The sequence below is a fragment of the Hemitrygon akajei genome, chromosome 16, assembly GCF_048418815.1.
Source record: "Hemitrygon akajei chromosome 16, sHemAka1.3, whole genome shotgun sequence".
Lineage (NCBI taxonomy): Eukaryota > Metazoa > Chordata > Chondrichthyes > Myliobatiformes > Dasyatidae > Hemitrygon > Hemitrygon akajei.
The window spans coordinates 20,146,465-20,169,249 of NC_133139.1; the positions used below are offsets into that span (position 1 = coordinate 20,146,465).

Sequence of the window (22,785 nt, forward strand, 5' to 3'; positions counted from 1 at the left end):
CGAAAACATAAAACATGGAACATTAGAGCACGGTACAGGCCTTTCAGCCCAAAATGTTGTGTTGACATTTTAACCTACTCTAAGATCAGTCTAACCCTTTCCTCCTATGTAATGCTCCATTTTTTTCTTTCATCCATGTGCCCATCTAAGAGTCTCTTCAATGTTCCTAACGTATCTGCCTCTACCAACACCCCTGGCAAGGCATTTCGTGCACCCACCACTCTCTCTGTAAAAAAAAACACTTACCTCTGACATTCTCTTTATACTTTTCTCTAATCACCTTAAAATATTGCCCCCTCATATTAGCTATTTCTACTCTTGTAAAAAGTATTTTGAAGTCCAATCAATATATGCCCCTTATCCGGTATACCTCTATCATCTCTTGTCCTCCTTCACTCCAAAGGGAAAAGACCTAGTTCGCTCACCCTTTCCTCATAAGACATGCTCTCTAATTATCCTGGAAAACCCTGAAAAATGTTGCAGTGCCTACCCTCTCTGTGTTGACTGAATTTTAAGGGGGCAGCCCCCTCACCAACATCCTTTACCGAAAAGAAAACAAACCCAGCCTATCCAGTCTCTTCTCAACAGAAACACTCTGCCCCAGGGAACATTGTGTTGAATCTGCTCTGCACGCTCTCCAGAGCAATCACAAATATCCTATAGTGCGGCAAGTTGAACTGTACAAATTACTCTCGCTGTGGCTTAGCCAATGCCTTATGAAGTTGTATAATGCTCTTCTTTGAAGCAACGGTTCTTTACTTAGAGATACAGCACATTAACAGCTCGTTCAACCCCAACGAGCCTGCACTGCCCAACTACACACGTGTGACCAATCACCCTACTAACCCATACACCTTTGGAATGTGGGAGGGAGCCAGAGAACCTGAAGGAAACCCACCTGGTTACGGGGAGAATGTAGAAACACCTTATAGACTGTGGCAGAAATTAACCCTAGGTCGCTGGCGCTATAACAGCCTTACACTCACCACTATGCTACCTTCCCACTCCAAGTAGTATGGAATAATTTACATCTACCCAAGAGGGTGGTCTAGGGGATCGCCCAAAAGATGACACTTCTGATGGTGTAGCAATGCCTCTGTCCTGGAGTGAAGCATTAGCAGGAATTGTATGCAGAAGAGGATGAAGCACATTTGACAGATATGAAGTGGTGATCAATGAGTACAAGCTGTAAAGTAAGCACTTGCACAAATGAAGTCTCAATCCATGAATGTCACCATGCCTTGTCAGGTGGAGCACACTGAGAATTGGATCAGCTTAAAGAGCCCCTCCTAATGCTGAGACCTTCTGGAACAGAATTTCAAATAAAAAAAGCCCCACATCAACTTAAAGCAGTGGATGTTATAATTAAGGTACCAGGGAATAACAGCAAGGTTAAAATCTAATCTCCAGGATCAGATGACAGTGACAAAGTGCTCAAATTTTGATCTCTCAGTTTATGACTTCACTGGAACATTGTAATTGTATTTCTGCCTTGTAATCACCCTCAGGTTCTTCTCCATAGAGTCCCCCATCTCTTATTAAAAATCTGTTTAGGTTACGCAAATATTGAACTAAACTTGAGAAGATACTAATAAAAACTTTTATTATGTGGAGAAGGCTGAATTCTAGTCTCTGCTGGAAATACAATAATTAATGATCTTTTTTTTTTCAGCAAAACCCAAAGTTACAAGTTCTGTGTCAGTCTAAGATTTTCTCTTGTTGCCAGCCACTTATATAAACTCCACAAGAACCTTGTACTCTGGGAGTTTGCTCATACTGATCATACAAAAAAGAAGAAAAGGATCTGCATTTGTATCAAGTCTTTCATATCCACAGTGTCACTTAGAGCTACTTGTTGTTTTAAAGGATCATTCTTGTGTCCTTAGATCCTCAGGATGAAGGACATGTTCTGTGGGTTGAGGTGGGCAAGGAGGTCAAAGTGGTTCTCAAAAATGGGGCAAAATGGGTAGAGCTGGCAGCTTGGGAGGTGATATGTTTCTCAGAATCACGATTAATAACCGGCATATGTCGTGAAATCTGTTAACTTTGTGGCAGCAGTACAATGCAATATATGATAAATAAAGAGAAAAAAGCTACATTACTGTAAGTATACAATATATATATGTGTGTTGCCTTTATGGCATTTGTTTAGTTTATAATATTTTCGCTTTAGTAATTTGTTTGTTAGCATTTTTTAGTTAAAGTTAGGATTGTTTAAAGTAAATTCGTTGTCTGTGATATATCGCGGCATGCAATGACGTCACACCCAGTTTCGCCGTGTCTTGTGGGAAAATACCGGTTTGGAGAAACGGGAAGGAGGGGGCTCACATGTGCAGGATCAGCACAAGAAAAGTTTCTTTCTACGCACTAGAAACATCAGTGAAGCAATGCCGTAAGTTCATGAGATAATCGATGTGTTGAATTAAAAATGTTAACGCTGATTCTGTTAAAAGTAAATACGGTTGATAAGGTTTATGTTTTCATTAGTTAAAGAGTTGCGGATAGTTTGTGTTGAAGTGTATTTAAAGCAGTCAATGGCGTAGGTAGATTCTGACTGTATGCTGCATTTTAATGTAATGCAGTTGTTGTAGTTTACTTTTGCAAGTATTTACGATGTAAATATAATATCAAGAGGGAAACAAATACTGTACAAATTTTGTATTGTTTTATCAGCAGTTTTCACCATACGTTAATGTGGAAGAGTGAGCAGTAAACGGTTAATCTTACTGCGATCCTGTTTTCATTGACTACGGTTTACCTCGGTGTTTAGTTCAGTGTTCTCTTAGACCTGAGCGAGAACACTACAATATGTCTATAAATAGTTAAGTTAAAATAAGTAGTACACGAAACAGACATTAAAAGAGGTAGGATGGCAGTGGGGAAGAAGCTGCTCCTGATTTGCTGAGTGTGTGCCTTCACATTTTAGTACCCCCTTCCTGTTTGTAACAATGAGAAGAGAGCATGTTCTGGTAGTACAGGTCCTTAATGAGGGACACCGCCCTCCTACGGCATGGCTCCTTGAAAATGTCTCTCAATGCATCTGTTCTCTCAAAGCATGGACCAAAGTTCCTCAGCACCACCCTGGGTGCTGTTTCTCCAGTCTGAGTTGTCAGGGACCAGGGATTCAGAAGCAGATTTATTATCATGGACATACACAAATTTCAAGATTACTTATTATCATTTTTCAGTACTTAAGTGTAAAGACAACAAAATGATTGTTACTCTGGTTCTGAATGCAGCAAAAAAACACAATAAATGCAAATAAAGAAACAATTTTATAAAACACAATTTACAAGTAACTGTTGAGTGAGTCTGTATATACATAAGATCATACACATTGAATGATTGTATGTATATTAAATGATGCTAGGTGCAGGAGTATCTGACCATAAGCTGACTGACAGGAAATGATAGAGGGACAAAGTGACTCTTGGCAAGAGGAACTCTTGCCAGAACGTATGAACACACAGTAGGACTGTAACTCTGTCAGTGTAGGTATGAGGTGTGGAGTGTTAGTGTGACATGGTAGTGCATAGGGGGACAAAGGGAGTGGATGGACTGTGGAGGGGCGTGGCAGAGATGCGTGCCATGAAATTTGTTGTTTTGCAGTTGTACTGTGCAAGTCATAAGGATTATGCAAATTGCAATAAGAAATGAAAACAAATAAGTAGGTAATGCAAAAAGAGAGCAAGAAGTGAGGGAGTGTTCATTGTTTCAAGGTCCATTCAGAAATCTGAAGGTGGAGGATTCCCCAAATCAGTTTGGCATGTTGCACTATCATCAGGGAGATTTTGCAATCCCTCTCTCCACACTCAGAAAAGAAGAAGTGTTAAGTGTAGATACACAAAAGTGTAGATGGCTCGCCCAAAGCAATTGATGGAGGGTTACTATGAGAACACTTGCAAAATGCTCCTCAATCAGCTAAAATCTGTACTGCAACACTAAGAGGGGTGAAGTTCATCATTTGTGCCTGTCTTTGCTGAGAAGTGGTTCACCATTCCACACTTCCTTGCACTGACCTTTATTGTCAATGTGGTTAGAGTATATTGGTAAAAGATTTTGTTTTGGTTTATGAATGTAAGCCCCAAAGTTCAATGTAAATTTATTATCAAAGTACATGTATGTCACCGTATAGATAGATACTTCGTTAATCTCAGAGGAAATTACAGTGTCACAGTAACATTACAAGTGCACAGATATACAAATAGTAGAAGAGAAGTACGAAAGAAGAAAAAATAACTTACTTCAAACAGTCTAACAGGAGCGGGTCACTTCCCTCTCTATAGGTTGACTCATTATAGAGTGTAATGGCCGAGGGTAAGAATGACCTCATGTAGCACTCTTTGGAGCGGTGCAGTTGTCTTACCCTATTATTGAAAGTGCTCCTCTATGCAGCCCTGAGATTCATTTTCTTGCAGGCATACTCAATAAATCCGTAGAATGATAGCCATCACAGAATCAATGAAAGACCGCACCAACTTGGCTGGTCAACAATGTGCAGAAGACAGCAAACTGTGCAAATACAAAGAGAAGAAAAATTAAGAAGTGACAAAAATCCTGAACATAGCCTCAGGACATAGTTGGACTACTGAAGCTGAGCTCTCTTGGCTCTGATATATGTTAAATTAGATTTGTTCCACTCTATTAAGAAGCTTGTTGAACATGAAGAGAGGCATTGTGGTAAGAAAGATTACAAAACTATTTGGGCAATATTGCAGTGTTGCTTGATACTGACAGTATGGTGTGAACCCATTAGTTAGGAGGTGTAGGTAAGATCTGTTGAGAGGTTATTGTCCAGGGGTCTTCCAAAATGGCACCAAAGTACATGCATGTCACCATATACAACCTCAATATTTATTTTCTTGTGGACGTACTCAACAGATCTATAGTTATCAGACAGTAACTATAACAGAATCAAGGAATGACTGCCAAACTACAGCTTGCAACCAGGGTGCAGAAGACAACAAGCTGTGCAAATGAGAAAAAAAGAAATAATAATAAAAATAAATAAGCCATAAATATTGAAACAGTGAGATGAAGAGTCCTTAAAAATAAGTCCATTGTTTGTGGGAATATTTCAGATATAGGGCAAGTGAAGTTAGAAAACCTACAGCACAATACAGGCCCTTCAGCCCACAAAGTTGTGCCGAACATGTCCCTACCTTAGAAATTGCTAGGCTTACCCATAGCCCTCTATTTTTCTGACCTCCATGTACCTATCCAAAAGTCTCTTAAAAGATCCTATCATATCCACCTCCACCACCGTTGCCGGCAGCCCATTCCACACATTCACCACTCTCTGAGTGAAAAACTTACCCCTGACATCTCCTCTGTACCTACTCCCCAGCACCTTAAACCTGTGTCCTCTTGTGACAACCATTTCAGCCCTAGGGAAAAAAGCCTTTGACTATCCACACGGTCAATGTCTCTCATCATCTTATACACCTCTATCAGATCACCCCACAAACTCCGTCGCTCCAAGGAGAAAAGGCCGAGTTCACTCAACTTGCTTTCATAAGGCATGATCCCCAATCCGGGCAACATCCTAGTAAATCTCCTCTGCACCCTTTCTATGGTTTCCACATCCTTGCTGTAGTGAGGCAACCAGAACTGAGCACAGTACTCCAAGTGGGGTCTGACCAGAGTCCTATATACCTGCAACATTACCTCTCGGCTCTGAAATTCAATTCCATGACTAACAAAGGCCAATTCACAGTAAGCCTTCTTAACCACATTGAGTGAAGTTGAGTGAAGTTATCTGCTTTGTTCAAAAACATGATGGTCAAGGGGTAGCAACTGTTCCTAAACCTGGTTTCAAGAGTCCTCCTTCTTGATGGCAGCAGTGAGAAAAGAGCATGTCCTAGGTGGTTTAAATGTAGTACCTACCTCTACAGCTTCTTCTGACAGCTTGTTCATACATTCACCATGCTCTGAGTGAAAAAGCTCCACTTTGGGTCCCTTTTCAATATTTCTCGTCTCACCTTAAGCCAAGCTTTAGGCTCCCCTTCCCCGGGAAAAGGACGGTGACTGTTCGTTTCATTGATGCCCCCGTGATTTGTTAATCCTCCATAAGATCACCCCTCTGCCTCCTGCAATCCAAAGGAAAAGGTTCCAGACTATCTGTCTCTCCTGATAATAGAAGCTCTTCAGCTCTGGTAATATCCCCCCCGAATCCTTTCTGTACTCTTCCAGCTTAATGGCATCCTTCCTAATGCTGGGCAACTGGAACTGCGCATGCGTCTGTCTAAACTGTGGGATATCCTGTGCACAATCTCCACAGGATTCGGCCCATGGAGCTAATTTGCAGTGCCTATTTCTTAGCTATCTAATATTTAAAACAAGCTGCTTTATTATGTAAATAATAATGCATAATATCTATTAATCCTCTTTATCAAAATGTAATCCACTTTCCTTATAAAGGTGTGTTTGAATGCAGCATTGAACAGTATGTTTGGTATTTTTTCATTATCTGGTACTAAGGCACTTGTATTTCATCTTTTTTATTGTTCCTCTGCGTGTTCACTATTTGAATTTAATTGCCCACTGACTTATCTATGTTTTTCATTATTCTGCAAACTATATTATTTCCCATGTCTTCTCCACAGTGTCGAGCCTAATCTCAATACATCTATATATTGTTGGAGTTAGTGCGACCAAAACTGCGTGCGTTGCACTACAACCTGACTCCCCGGTGACCTAAGCAACTATTCCTCCATGTCACACGTGAGTTACTTGCTTCCCAAGAGCATGTTGTGAGGCGGCGGTGGTGGAGTAGGAAGGGGAGAGATGTGAGGTTAGGAAAGAGGTGGGGCTGTGGCAAACAGGAGTATATGTATACGTTATAATAATCATCCAAAAAAGAAATGTATAATATAAAATAGTAGTCATGCATGCAAATATTAACCTTATCATATTAAGAAGTATGTGTGTACTATTCCATACCTGATACACTCGTAATCCTTCATAGACCCTCTTGCTTCTTAAACATATAGCCACTAACTGTATGTGTATTGACAAGTTCACTTCCCAGTACATAACTTAATTGTTTCAAGTAATGTAGTGCTTGCCCTTTTTCCGTGCTTTACTACTCTCCTGGCTTTGTGTGTTCAGCATGTTTTTGAACATTACCTCACTGGTATATACATAGCTCACAAATGGCAGGCCCAAGTCATATCTCTGTGGAATAACCACTGACTCCCAGATAAATCATTTTCCACTTCTTTCCAGTCTTTGGATCCTGAAATGAAATTCATCTTCAGTAATCAATAACCGGTTCCATGAGCCTTAAGCTTCACTAACAGCACAGCACTGAGGAACTTTGTAAACTTCCTTCTGAAAAAAATCCTAGTAAATTTAGGAATATCAGCAATCCCAACAGATCCCTGGTCCAGAAGAAAGAGAATGAGAGCAAGTCTGTTGTTCCAATTCTCCGTTCCAGAGAGGGTAACTACCCTCAATTTTACCTTCATCTGCTTGTCTCATTAGCTGTTCAAAAACTTTGCTTGGGGACTACATTTGACCTATTATTTCTGTTTGTAACTGCTTGTTACTACAGAATTGTGAATGTAAGCAACACTGATGCAGAAATCATGAAAGTAGTTTATTTCTGTTAGATCTATTCCCACCCACAATCTGGGTTCCACTTCAACAATGATCTGAGGAAAAGAGTCCAATGTTGTTCATGTCATACTTCCTTTGCAAGATTAATCCATCACTGAACTTCCAGAAGATAACTCCTGTCGAAAAGTCATGAAATTATCGGTCACATGGATAAACATGTTTCACTTGGATTACTATGCATCGGTATGGTGCGGTAGCACAATTCTTTACAGTGCAAACTATAAGATTGGGGTTCAATTCCCACCACTGTCAGTTAGGTGTTTGTACATTCTCTCCATGACCACGTGGGTTTCCTGCGGGTGCTACGACTTCCTTCCCCATTCCAAAAACATACGGCTAGGGTTAGTGATTTGTGGGCATACTATGTTGGTGTCAGAAGGGTGGTACCCAGCACAATCCTCACTGATTTGATTTGTTGCAAATGACACATTTCTCTGCATGTTTCAAAGTACAAGTGACAAGTAAAGCTAATCTAATCTTCATGCTTAGAATCGAGCTCTGTGGTCCATCATTGCCCATCATTAAAACCCTGGACATGCCAGAGCTGAGCTTCTCTTTTGAACTGTGTAATGCTGCCTTGGCCAATGTATTGGCCAAAGTATTGTTAGGACTTAGACGATCAAGAGACCGTGACATACAGTATTTCTCAGCAAGGGTAGAGTGTACTTGTATAGGTACTTGAAGATAATATCATTCTCACTTACTTTCTGCACTTGTTCTTTTAGGAGCAAGAAGACTTGGACATGAAAGTTCTTGGAAAATGATTGAGTGCATTTTGGGATGGTATAAACATTCCCTGCTCGAAACAACCAGCAGCAAAGAAAAGGCTAAAGTGTTTGAAGATAAGAATTGCAAACAAGAGAAGGATTTGTCCATCTGGCCCTTCCTGCCCATTCCATCAATCATTAAGATTCTAAATGATCTTCTTCTTCAGCACTATTACCATATTCCTTCCCCAAATATCCAGAAATTTAACATAGGGAGCATCGTCACATCAGGCAATTACTCACACAATATACAAGGCCTAGAGAAAACTGTCAAGAGAGCAAAAAAGGTCATTGGCTGCAGTCTACCGTTACTGTAGTACTTGTATGTGTCCAACACAAAGAAGCAGGCAGGAAAATTCTTTGTGGACACTACCCATCCAGCAAACTGCCTTTTCCAAAAGCTCCCATCCGGAAAGCAGTATAAGGCTATTAAAACAAAAACTTCAAGCCATCTTAGAAGTTTCTTCCCTCAGGCAGTTAATCTAATCAATCATTCTAGTTAGCTCCCCACCAACACTCCTCTATCTATTACTTCAGTCAATGTACTGCATTGTAAACACTTTAAACCATCTTTTAGAATGCTGTTTACATTGTAAATATATAACACACTGTAAGGCTTCACTGCTAAGGCTAATGTAATGGTTTCTCTGTAATGTTCCACTGCTGAGGTAATGGTTTATCTGTAGCAGCAATGTTTGGGTTATGACTAGAGATAACGGGGCTTTGGAAGGCAGGGTCTATCCAGTTGGAGAAATGTTGTTCTTTCTTATGCGTCTGGGAGCCGGGTTTTTCGCGGTCTTTCATCGGGGAGTGATGGAGAGAGAGGACGCGAATGGGGAGAGTCAGAAGACCATTGGACGGAGTGGACTGAGGAGTGAGGGTCCGAGGGCCGTCTATGCTTGGAGTTCGACGGGAACAAATGAACGAACAGTGAGCTCCAACAATGCACAATAGACTGTTACATGAGAATGGGCCCTTGTCTTTTTTCTGTTTCTTTACTAACCGTATAGTCAAATTAAGAATTATAAAGATCAATTGTTTAATCGCATATTGTGTACTGTCTGATATTTTGCGGTGTGGATCTGTAACCGGGCAACACATCACGCAGCAGCCACACAAACGAGATTTCTCATTTTGTCTCCCATAGCAACAGCTGTCAATTATCTGCAAGCACTGGACAATGCCCTATGGATCTCCTGGTGGGGACCAACACCTCTCCTGTGAGGAGGCTCATGGGGGCATGCAAGGAGAAGGCTGGCGAGAGCTTTCTGAGAACATTGTCCGTGCACCCAGTGTTTCGAGCTGCTTTTGAGGAAGTGCATGGCTGCTTTGGGTCAGATACCGAGTTTAGACGAGAGACTGTGTGGTTCACCCAGTCAAAGTCAATGGTGGTACGGCCCGGGGAAGTAGCAAGAGTGCAGGGGACACCCAAATTTCCTGGAGTGTCTGAGGGCGAGGCCCTCTTAGTAGATGCTCCGGATGACCACAGGGGGAGTTGGGATTTCCTGCTGGGGTACTGGTGAAGCCCACATTGCAGAAGCCCTTGGTGGTACAGGCAAGAAGGATGGAAGTGATTGTCAGGAACACTACGAAGAGGGAGATCACTTTCAAACGGGGAGTGCCCCTAGTGTATTTGTTCCCGGTGACATTAATGTCTAGTGTCCCTGTGAGACAAGCCGGGGAGAAACTATTGGAAAAAGGGGAAAAGTTGACAGTGAAGATAGAGGTGGTTACCATTTGGCCAAGACCCCAGACTGTAAGCGCTCTGGGCTCATTCCTCAAGTTCTGTGGCATATGCTGCCTTTCGCTAACTCCCCAATAATTGAGGAAGAGACTCCCGGCCCTTCTCCCATTGAGTTAGATGAGGGGGTGTGGAGGTCTCAGAGAATTAGGACAATCCCAGATAGGCTGGTCTACGTAGCACCAGGGGAGCAGAGTGTGACTTCTACCATTTTGGGGAGCTATGTCACTGTCTTTTACACCTGGATTGGGTTTTGTGTTTTGCAGGAAGGATTGGCGAATTATCTCAACATCATGAGGACATGACTAAATTCAGTGGGGGAAGAGTGTGACACGCTGTAAGATTTCACTGCTAAGGCTAATGTAATAGCTTGAAGGGCTGAATGGCCTACTCCTGCACCTATTGTCTATTGGCTTCTATGTTCCTTTGCTCAGGTAATGGTTTCACTGTAGCAGCGATGTTTGAGTTATGGGGCTTTGGACTGCAGTGACCATCCAATGGGAGAAATGTTGTTCTTTCTTTTGTGTCTGGGAGCCGGGTTTTTGTGGTCTTCCGTCGGGGAGCGATGGAGAGAGAGGACGCGAATGGAGAGAGTCGGAAGACCACTGGATAGAGTGGACTGAGGAGCGAGGGTCCGAGGGCCGGCAACGCTTGGAGGTCGACGGGAACAAATGAACGAACAATGAGCTCCAACGATGAGCAATAGACTGTTTCATGAGAATGGGCCCTTGTCTTTTTGTTTCGTTTCTTTACTAACCATATAATCAAATTAAGAATTATAAAGATCAATCGTTCAATCGCATATTGTGTACTGTCTGATATTTTGCGGTGTGGATCTGTAACCGGGCAACACATGAAGCAGCATCCACACAAACGCGATTTCTCAGTTTACCGGGGCCAGAAATTGTTTTCCTCTAGACGGGCACATGCTGGCCAAGCCTGAGGGTTACAAATACATGCTGGTATTTTTGTATTTATGCCTATTTTATTCCATGTCTGTGCTTCTATGTTTATTTATATAATTCTTTATTTTGTATAATTGTTGAACGTTGTTGTTTTTTGTTGTATGTAGCAGTAATACCCCAGCAATTTCCTAATACAGGTAAATGTATGTGGCAAGAAAAGTTGATCCCCTTGATCACCTTGAATGAATTTAATGACTAAGCTTCCATTGGCCTACAGCGTAGAGAAGTCAAAACATTCACCACTCTGAGTGAAGACATTTTTTGATACTGAGTCTTAAATGGCTTACCCCTTATTCTTCAATCCTGCCTTTTGCTCCTACCTGCTTCATTAGGAAAAACTGTCTCCAGCCTATCTAGTCCTTTGCTGATGTTAGCCTGAAATGCCCAGGATCTTGTCCTCCTGCTACGGTCTCCACTATTATAAAAGCCAGCCTTCAGCTAATTCTGCTATGCCAACAAAACCGATGAGCTGATCGTCGGTAACAGGAGGAAGAAGCCAGATGCCCATGAGCCAGTCCTCATTAGGGGAATGGAGGTAAAGGGAGTCAGTAGGTTTAAATTCTTTGGCATTAAAATATCAGAGGACCTGCCCTGGGACCAGCACTTAAGTGCCATCTCAAAGAAGGCACTGCGGTGCCTCTACTTTCTTAGAGTGGCAAAGGCTAAAGAAAGTGATGGATACAGCCCAGTTCATCACCGGCAAAACCCACCCCACCACTGAGTACATCTACATGGAGCACTCGCACAAGAAAGTAGAACCCATTATCAAAGGCTCCCACCATCCACACCATGCTGTCTTCTTGCTACTACCATTAGGCAGAAGGTGGAAAAGCTTTAGGTCTCAAACCCTCATATTCTGGAAGAGTTATTACCCTACGGCCATTTGGCTCCCAAACCAGTGTGGATAACTTCAATCACCATTACTCTGAGCTGATTTGACAACCGACAGACTCACTTTCAAGAGCTCTTTACAACTCATAGTCTCAGTATTATTTTTATTTGTACAGCTTGTCTTCTTTGTACTTTTATTTCAGTCTTTACCTATTTATGTATTGATTTTTATTAAAAATTCTATTGTATTTCTTTTTATCCTGGAAATGCCCACAAGAAAATAAAGGTTAAGGAAGTATATGGTAACATTCAGTATACATACTTTGATAACAAATCGACTTTGAACTTTGAATTCCAGTTAAATCCACTGAGTATCTAAAGGTAAACTAGAGGCTCACTCAGTAAATCAAAATTTCCAGCAGGAAATTGGATAGGCAATTGAAAGGGAATTATTTCAGGCAAATAATTAGCATTATTCCTGGGAAAGAATGTATGAATGGAATTGAAACTATAGCTCTAGAGCTGTGCCGTAATAGCCAAATGTGTTATGCTTTTGTGCATAACAATTCCTTGATTCCACACTGTAAACTGCACTCTGCTACATATGCCTACATTACAAATGATTGCACTTTGAACATAATCTATTGTTTGTGGAAAGCCAGAGGGCATTCTGAGAATGTGGTATAGTTTTAACTAAAACTTCTTTTCTTTCCAGAGAATCTTTGTGATTCAATATTATAGGAAGTATCTCTTCTATAAACCTATCCAGCAAGTTCAAAGCTCAACAGCGGATAATGATCTGGGCAGCACAAAGGGATTTCTTTTAGTTGAACAAACAACCGTACTCCAGTGATGCTTCGAATATTCAATTGCTCTTTGTATGCAGCAGCAGATTCTAAATTTGTACGCAGTGAGTGAAATGTGACTGAAAGTTGATTGCACAGATTTTCTTTACTTGTGTCCATTGTGAAAATGCAAGGCAGGATTTAGCAGCCGAGCAAGTAATAAGTGTTCATCCTGTGTGGATATAACATCTACTGGAATAAACTGAAGTCTCCTGAGCCAGTGCAAATATAACCACAATGTCTTATTCCATTTCATTGAAATATAAAGCTTGGGGAAGGTGAGGTTTACTTTGCATGCACAATTCAACTCTGTCTTACTTCCTCGATATTTTAGCTGGCTCAGGGCTTTTAATCGCAATATATCCTTGCAGCATGCAGAAGCTTTCTCTCATTGCACGGGCATGCTCTTACACCTGAAGTTAAATCAGTAAGAAAGTGAAAAATGAATTCATTATTGATTAGTGTAGAAACAGTCCATTTCAGTTGGAAGAATACGAGGGGTGATTGATAAGTTCGTGGCCCAAGGTAGAAGGAGTCAATTTTAGAAAACCTGGTACATTCATTTTTCCTACATTTACACACTCAGTCCAGTGGTCGTGGAGCATACGGATCCCTTCTTTGTAGAAATCGGTGTCTTGGACCTCAGAAGTAGTCCACAGCAGGAGCGATTGATAAGTTTATGGCCTAAGGTAGAAGGAGATGAGTTATTAACTACAAACTTTCTGCATAATCACTCAAAGAGTTGAAATGCACGTGCATGTAATGAGAGCTGTATAACTCATCTCCTTCTAGCTTAGGCAATGAACTTATCAATCACTCCTGCTGTGGACCACTTCTACAAAGAAGGGATCCGTATGCTCCACGACCACTGGACTAAGTGTGTAAATGTAGGAGGGGACTATGTTGAAAAATAAATGTGCTGGGTTTTCTAAAATTGACTCCTTCTACCACCTCCCTGGAAAATAAGAATGGATTTTGGAGTTACACACACAAAATGCTGGAGGAACTCATCAGTCCTGGTGAAGGGTCTCAGCCTGAAATGTCAATTGTTCACTCTTTTCCATGGCCTACCTGGCCTGCTGAGTTTCTCCGGCACTTTGTGTGTGTTGCTTGGATTTCCAGCATCTGCAGATTTTGTCCTGACGAGGGGTCTTGGCCCGAAACATCGACAGTGCTTCTTCCTATAGATGCTGCCTGGCCTGCTGTGTTCCACCGGCATTTTGTGTGTGTTGTTTGAATTTCCAGCATCTGCGGATTTCCTCGTGTCTGCAGATTTTCTCTTGTTTGTGATTGCAACTCGTTAGTTCGGGAAGCATCCATGGAAAGGAATAAAGGGTCAATGTTTTGGGCCAAGGTCCTTTATCAAGATGGGTGTACTTTGAGGCAATGAAACAGAAGGATTCTGGGAATCAAATTTCTACTGACACAGGTTAATGAGCCACCAACGCAAGTAAACAAAACTCTGGCAATATCCAGAGAGGTAAAATTAAAAGTAAGGAAGTACCAGGGAAAGTATTTGGAAAGCACCAGGGTTAGATCATGTTTGCAGTACATTGAATACTGTAGTTATCGTCTCCATACAATAAAAAGACACAAAAATGGTTTACCAGAATGATGCCTGAGCTGAGAGGTTTCACCCATTAGGAAGGAATGGTATTCTTTTTCACATAGGTTCTGAAATAATGGTTATCGGTTATCTGAATGAATGGCACTCCAAACATACACAGTCAGGCTTCAGGACAAATGTGCTTTTTCCATTTAATACTGAGGAACAGGAAGAATTTCTTTTAAATAAGACCATCGATAATGAATCCAAAAAGGGGATTCAGGAGAAATTCATCAAGAGAGTGGCTAGAATGGGGATTTACCACAGCCAGGAGTAGTTGCGGAAAATGAGATGGACGCATTTAAGCAGATGTTGCAGAATGGAAAATTTGCACAGTTTGGTGTCTTTTGCACAGTGGTTGAACGCCCAGGTTGGTGTGGGTCTTTCATTGATTCCATTTTGGTCATTACTCTATTATGGATTTATTGAGTAAGCCCCAAAGAAAAGGAACCTCAGGGTTGAATATATTGAATACCTTGAACTTTGTAAAGAAGATGGGAATGTAAAGGAGTGTAGTTTAACCCAGACATGGACCATTCAGAGTTTAGGACCTGTTCCTGTGTTATAATCAGTTCAGGAAATTGTATGGCAGGTGTTTGGAGTGAATAGCAAAAAACAACGGCTTTGTGAAGCTAGTGTGATAACCTACTGTGCAAGGATAAGATTAGAGTCACGAACACTTTAAGTCATGGTCACAGTATCTAGGCACAAATGTTCTTTCTGGAATAAGTAACTGGTTCACAGCAGGAGACAAGTCAACATGATAATTGTATTTTCTCTCTGAGTTCTGTGGTGTTAGTTGAGATCAGCGTAACTTTTCGATTTGAGCTCCACTATAATCTTTTTTAATTCACTCAGCTTTTCTCAATTCCTTTTTTGAAGTGTGGTAGGGTCATTTGCAACGTAGCTGGCTGGCTGTCGTTACATTTCCAAAGTGAACAGTATTCACCTGTAAGTATACATGTCAGCGAAAAGTCACAGACCAGACTATAAGATACTTAAATCTCACTTGAAGGGATAACACACTGCATATATACATTTTATTTTCAGGACCAGAGAGAGGCACAATAGAAAATTATGCAGTGGTATGCTGTTATACACCCAGCTGTACCTTCTTCAACAGGATTAAGCATCATCAGAGGAAATTACTTGCAGAAGTTATTTCTTTAAGAACTCTTTGTAGAAACATGGCTCCAGGACAACATCCCATGCACCATCAGTCTTCAGGCCATGTTACTCCGGGACTTGTGCTAATATTATTTTGCGACTGTATGAAATGGATCGTAACTATATATATGCTGTATGTGACTGTATGTACTGTGTTAAGCACCTTGGCCCTGGAGCAATGATGTTTTGTTTGGCTGTATACATGTGTCTGATTAGTTGACAATAGACTTGAACTCGAAGTTATTAAACCACGATTGTTTCTTTAACTGTTTCTTAGGATGTGAAAAACACCAACTGCCCATCCATAAGTTCCCCTAAAATGAACGGGTTATTAAACCTACATGAAAGTCAAGACAGATTAGACCACATTAATCTGGGTCTAGTTCCAGATATAGGCCAGGCCAAGTAAAGACAATAGATTTCTTTCCCTGAAGGACAAAGTGAATGAAATGCCTTTTGTTTGCTGTAGTTTTGTCACCATATTTTAAATTCTAAGATGTACTTATTTTAACTATCCCACTGGCAATGGTAAAAGTTGAACACATGATTCTGGTTTATCAGTTAAGGTGACGAATTGAGTTTGAGTGTGAGGCCTCTGATAGTCAGAGTTGATCATGGATGTTGCGTCTAAGCTACCTTGGTACGCAAGCCAGGGCAGTACAATATGGAGAGCAAGCTGCTGCCCGTGTAGCAAGCTCCAATTCTCGGCACATCCGATGAACCCAAAGGAAAAGGCAGAGATCGATACAGATTGGCACCAGCAGTGTCACAGCAGTTGCCTGTCGGCGTTGAACTCAATGTAGGACTGCCTTAGGGACCCCAGCTCCAGATTTTCCCTCGGGGTTTACTCCCGAAGCCTCCCCCATGAGTGGGTATAATCACGAGGCAGCAGAGATTTGAGATCAGCGGTTTCCCTCTCCAAGATGAGCTGCCAGCCACAGCCGATGAGCTCCATCTGCCTGAAGCTATTGGTTTTAAGGCACCAGTAGCCCGCCTTTGCCCCTTCTCCTGGCAGTAGAAATTGTTCCACTGGGCTTGGTAGCTAAGCCACATGTGAAGGCCAGGAGCTGGACTTGGTTGTCAGAGGCTATTTGAGGAGCACAGCATTGGGAGCATTTAATAGGTAGTGGGAGGTTGTCCTTATTATCACCTCCGGAACCAAGGTGACTAATTGCTAGTCTAATAACTACTAATCTAACGTTCCTTTGAGTTCATCTTTGAAAGCTACAACAATGTATCCTGTGACAGAGCAAATGTAATTAGAAAATGTAGTTTAAAGTGAAAGTAAATTTAAGTTCGTGAGACAATTCTAGAACAAGCAGACGAAGGATTTACCAAGAATGGAGGAGTGGAACATTTTGGCCAGAACTAGATGCGGAGAGACGAGTAAAACTGGGCAAAGTAAAGAAAAGGTTTGGGGAGCTATCTTGGAACATTAGCATTTAGTCCATTCGCTAAATAGAGAAATTGCAAATCTGTTACTATTTGTGATGGTATTAATGTTTTGAACTATATTCCTCCGGCATGCATCATTGCAATATTAAAAAACATCGGCAATCTGTTTTACAAATGTAATCTTTAGGGTAATGGATTAGTTTTATGTTTGTACGTCTCATGGTTATTGTAGTTCTAATGACTTATAATAGTCCCAAGCATGTCCTGAGGAAAAACAAATGTCAGGGTTAACAGTCATATAATGTGGCTATCACACCTAATTCGCCAGCCATTTGGTTGATGCTAAACAGACTCTGATAAGAGGTGATCTAATGTAACATGTGAAGCTTACAGATGGTAGAAAGTGCTGGCAGTATATGGCACTCATAATAACATTTATCCACATACATGTAGGTGACACAAGGATTGGTAGTGTTGTGGATAGCATAGAATTTCGTCATAATGGGATATTGATTAGATGCAGAGCTGGACTGAGAAGTGCCAGATAGATTTCAATATGGTATAGAATGAAATGATACTCTTTGAAAGGTCAAACTTAAAGGCAGAGTACGGGGTTAATGGCAGGATTCTTAGTGGCGTGGAGGAACAGAGGAATCTTGGGGTCCATGTCAATAGATACCTCAAAGTAGCCATGCAAATTGAAGGGTTGTTAAGAAGGTACATGGCGCGTTGGCCTTCATTAGTTGGGAGATTGAATTCCAGAGTCGTGAGCAGCTCTATAAAACTCTGGTTAGGGTTAGGGTTAGTAACACACTTTGGGTATTGTATTTAGATCTGGTCACCTCATTAGAGGAAGGATGTGGAAGTTGTGGAGAGGGTACAGAGAAAATTTATCAGGATGCTGCCTGCATTAGAAAGCATGTCTTATGAGGGTAGATTGTGCGAGCTAGGGCATTTCTCTTTGGAATGAAGGGTGATGGGTGGGTGGTGAATTAACAGAGATGCATAAGATAATAAGAGGCATCGATAGTGGACATCCAGTGCCTTTTTACCAGGTGCCTTTTTACCAGGGTGGAAATTACATACAAGAGGATGTAATTTTAAGTGATTGGAGGAAATTATATGGGAGTTATCAGGGGGAGTTTTTGTTATGCAGAGAGTGGTTGGTGCATGGAATATGCCACCAGGGGTAGTGGAAGGGGAGGATGCAGTAGGAACATTTAACAGACTCTAAAGACAGGCATACGAATGAAAATAAATGGAGGCTTATGTCAGAGGGAAGCATTAGATTGATCTTGGAGTAGTTTAACAGGTAGGAACAATATTGTGGACTGAAGGATCTATGCTGTACTATGTTCTATGTTCTACTCTGTGAAACATTAAAAGCTTTAAGGTGGATGATTCTAAATTCCCTATTGGCCCTTAAGGTGATGGAAGTCCAGTCTCTATTTGAGATCAACGATGTTTGAAAAGCCCAGATTATGGGTCCTGTCCATGAAGTATTAACTGGTCTCAGTGTGAACCGATAGAAAGTTTATAATTAGCTCCAGCGTCCCAGAATACAGAGGGGGAAAATAATTTCTGATTTCCATCTGGTCCCTCTGGGTGGAGAACAGCTTGACTTGCTTTTGATCATCTTTCCACAATCTACTCCCGAATGCATTCTGTGGAATCCAGCAATGTTCTTTTGCCAAGAACAGTCATGGTCATGAGACCATGATCGCCAACATCACATGGCGCAGTACTTAATGATGGTGATGAGTAATATTCTGTGCCTTCAAGAGGGAGGAGAAAAACTTGAGAAGTGTAACTTTATAAAACCAAAGAAAATAAAAATATCTGAAGAGGTTTCAGAGGCAACAGTTCAAAATCATGGAGGTGGGGTGGGCGGTGTGGTAAGGGAGTTAAAATTGCTCCAATATCCCTCTCCTTGACTTCATGCATGTTTATTCCAACTTTCTCAGTCTGCTGATGATATAATTTGGGGCACTTTGCCATATTGGGTTAGTAATCTGAAGTCTTGAACTATCAATCTGAAAATACAGGTTCAAGTCTCACTACAGCAGCTGGGGAATTTTAAATTCCGTTATTTAAGGATTTACTAGAAAATACTGTAGGTTACATTAGCAGGCTGGCTGCTAGAGTTCTTGACTGTTGACTAAAGGACGTGCATTTGAATGGTGACTGGGAATTTAAATTGAAGTAATAAATCCAAAATAGCAATTATCAATAACGCTGAAACTCTAGGATTGTTGTTTAAGAACCTGCTTGGTTCAATGGTTTAATAGTTCCATTTAATATCAGAGAATTTATATAACATACAACCTGAAATTCTTACTCTTCACAGACATCCTCAAAACAAAACAAGGCCCCAAAGAATGAATGACAGAAAAATGTAAGAACCCAATGCCCCCTGTCCCCCTCCCATGCACAAGCAGCAGCAAGGAGCATCAAACCTCCCCACACTTACTCTAGTATATCAGCATTCCCACCACCCAACATGCAAGCAACAGCAAGGCCCCCAGAGTGAGACCATGATCTACAGTACTTCAAAAATGAACTGTTCATTCCAGAAATTTGACATCACAAGGCTCTCTCTCTAACAAACAAGGGAGAGACTGATATCATTCCTTCCACAGCAAGTTTTGATGTCAGTCTGAAGCATTGCTTTTTATTTCAAGTTTCCTGGACTCGAGAATTGGCAGCAAATCCTCACTCACCATCGAGAGGAAGAAAGAGGGCAATCACCTAAGTTCAGAGGCCTCCGACAGCCTCTCTCGTTGTCCGGATATGACGCTTCAGTTTGAGTTTGTCAAACTCAGCGATATGACGTTGGTGAGAGTTTGTCTCCACAGGGCCACGCAAGGACAAACCCTGAAGACGCCCGACTTCAGGCCACACCTGGACATATCGAAAACGCAGCCAATCAGTGAGCTCCAAGAGTGGGAACATGCCGACATGCAGAACCGCGGTTTAAGTGCCGCTGTAGATCACACTCTGACAGGGCCCCAGCCATCTTGAAAAGGAAAATAGAGACTTTGGAAGAGGAAGAATTTAACTGTCTCGTTGATGAGCAGAGAGAAGTCATCCTCTGGCGCCAAGGAAATCTGCCTCACCAGGTCTATATGTGAGATCCCGAACTACCTTCAAAGATGAGGTGCATTTAGGCTGGAATATACCAGTGATGTCTATCTTCTGTGAACAGATAAAAATAATCTAAACTGAAGTGGAGGTTGGTTATCATACCTGGGCACCAGTTAGCATGACGCTATTACAGTTCGGGGCGTTTTGGAGTTCTATTCCAATGCTATCTGTAAGGAGGTTGTAAGTTCTCCCTGTGAACTGCATGGGTTTCCTCTGGATGCTCCAGTTTCCTCCCAATGTCCAAAGACATACCAGTTAGTAGGTTTATTGGTCATTGTAAACTGTCCTGTGATTAGATGAGTGTTAAATAGGTCAAACCTACTGTGTATGAGACGTAGCAGCCTGATAAGTTCCGTATTGCTTCTGAAATGGCCTAGCATGACATTTACTTCAAGGGCATTTACAGATGGGAAATGGCTTACTGGAAAAGGACTACAGTATAGGGTTCTTCCACTAGTAGAGAAAGAGGAGTCAGATTGTGTGAGGAATCAGAATCAGGTTAGTGCTCATGATGGAGCTAGCTAAGTTTGCAACTTTCTGCAGCTTTTTCTGATCCTATGCAGTGGCCCCTCCGTACCAGTGGTGCAGCCAGTTAAGATGCTCTCAATTATCATATGAGGAGGGACTGATTGATGGCTCTGGGTGTTTACTCACTGGAATTTAGAAGAATGAGGAGAGAACCTTATTGAAACATATTAAACATTGAAAGGTCTAGATAGAGTGGATGTGGAGAGGATGTTTCCTGTGGTGAAGGAGTCTTGGACCCAAAGGCACAGGCTCAGAGTAGAGGGCCTCCCATTTAGAATGGAGATGAGGAGAAATTTCTTTAGCCAGAGGGTGGTGAATCTGTGGAATTTGTTGCCACAGGTGGCTGTGGAAGTCTGGTCGTGGGACGTATTTAAGGTGGAGGTTGGTGAGTCATGGTGTGAAAGGTTACAAGGAGAAAGCAGGAGAATAGGGTTGAGAGGAAAATGGATTATCCGTGATGAAATGACAGAGAAGACTCAATGGGCTGAATGGCCTAATTCTGCTCCAATACCTTATGGTCTTATTATTGAATGCCCTCAGTTATTGCAGTATTATACCATCTCAGGAAGCCTCATGAGTGCCTGAGGTGCTATTGATGTGTAGGAATGTAATAGGACGGTACTCAAACATTGACAATGAATGTAAAGAATGAAAAGGCATTGCATGGTTTATTCTTATATCTTTAATATGAATGAAGTTTATTTTGATGTATAAAAAAAAGCTTTGGCAATACTATTAATCGCAAGGGAACCCCATAGCACATGAAAAATTAAGATCTCATCAGCTAGCTAAAGTCTAAATGACGGCAAATACAAATTGATAAAAAGAATTTCAATTTCAAATGGATGGGGACTAAAAATTAATTGTAACTTCAAATGGTTCACATGCTGATGATCCATCGAGCTAATTGATCTGATTTACAATTTGAGCAAGCGAAATGGGTTTGATATATTATTGTATTAAGTTCAGGTTAAGTAGGAAATGTCACAAGGTCAGACATTTAGCAGCGTCTTGGATTAGCTACACTACAATGGAGTCCTGTTACAGGCTCCAGGTCAAGGGGTACAAATATGCTGCTTATAAGTTTTAACAAGACTTGACTGTAATTACGTGATTTATGACATTAGTTGACAGCATAGGAAGTCTGGTTCCTCAATCCTTATCAGTGCTTTGGTTTCTTAAAGAAATAAAGTAAGCAATAATGTCTGAATTTGGATGAATTAAAAATATTTGCCTCGTTCTGATTTTGCTGATATTAAGGTATCACAGCTTCATCAACTACTAACTCTTTATTTTCGGACCTCAATTCTGTGTCTGCCTTTATCCTTCAGTTAATCTGTTTGATCTGGAAAGTTGCCCAATGCTGCCTGTTTATCAGGCTTAATATGGTCTTTGTCATCTCAGCAATAAAGGATGATATAACAGAATCAAAATCAGAATTGACTTTATTATCACTGACTTGTATAGTGTGAAATTTGTTGTTTGCAGCAGCCGTACAGTGCAAAGACATAAAAAAAATTCTTATAAACTACAAAGTAAATAAATAGTACAAAAAAGAGGAATAAATGGGACCATAAGACAAAGGAGCAAAATTAAGCCATTGGGCTCGTTGAGTCTGCTCTGCCATTTGATCACGGCTGATTTATTTTCCCTCCCAACCCTTTCTCCCTTAACCTTTGATGCCCCCTTATTAATCGAAAATGTATTTATTTATACCCAATGACTTGGCTTTCGCGGCCATATGAGAAGATGAATTCCACAGATTTCCCATCCACTCACATAATAAATTCCTCATTATCATTGTTCTAAAGGAATATCCTTCCATTCTGAGGCTGTGCCCTCTGCTCCTAGACTCTCCCACAAATGGAAACGTCCTCTCCATGCCCACTCTGTCCATGCTTTTTATTATTCAGTAGGTTTCAATGGTATCACCTTCATTCTTCTAAATTCCAGCAAGTACAGACCCAAAGCCATCAAATGTTCCTCATACTTTAACCTTTTCATTCCCAGGATCATCCTACTAAACCTCCTCTGCAGCCTCTCCAATGCCAACACATCCTTATGGGGCACAATACTGATGGCTGTACTCCAAATATGATCTGGCAAGAGCCTTGTAAAGCCCCAGCATTACACTATTGCTTTTATATTCTAATCCTCTGGAAGTGAGTGCAAACAT

At 41.2% G+C, this 22,785-nt stretch overlaps 1 long non-coding RNA gene across 1 annotated transcript in view; it reads left to right on the forward strand.

The window, feature by feature from the left end:
* Positions 1-10,873, forward strand: part of LOC140739807 (uncharacterized) — a 134,738-nt gene extending 123,865 nt beyond the window's left edge. The window contains exons 2-3 of the long non-coding RNA XR_012101753.1: positions 6,606-6,723; positions 8,346-10,873. This is a non-coding gene — a long non-coding RNA (uncharacterized lncRNA). The remainder of the gene's footprint in view (positions 1-6,605; positions 6,724-8,345) is intronic.
* Positions 10,874-22,785: the final 11,912 nt, after the last annotated feature.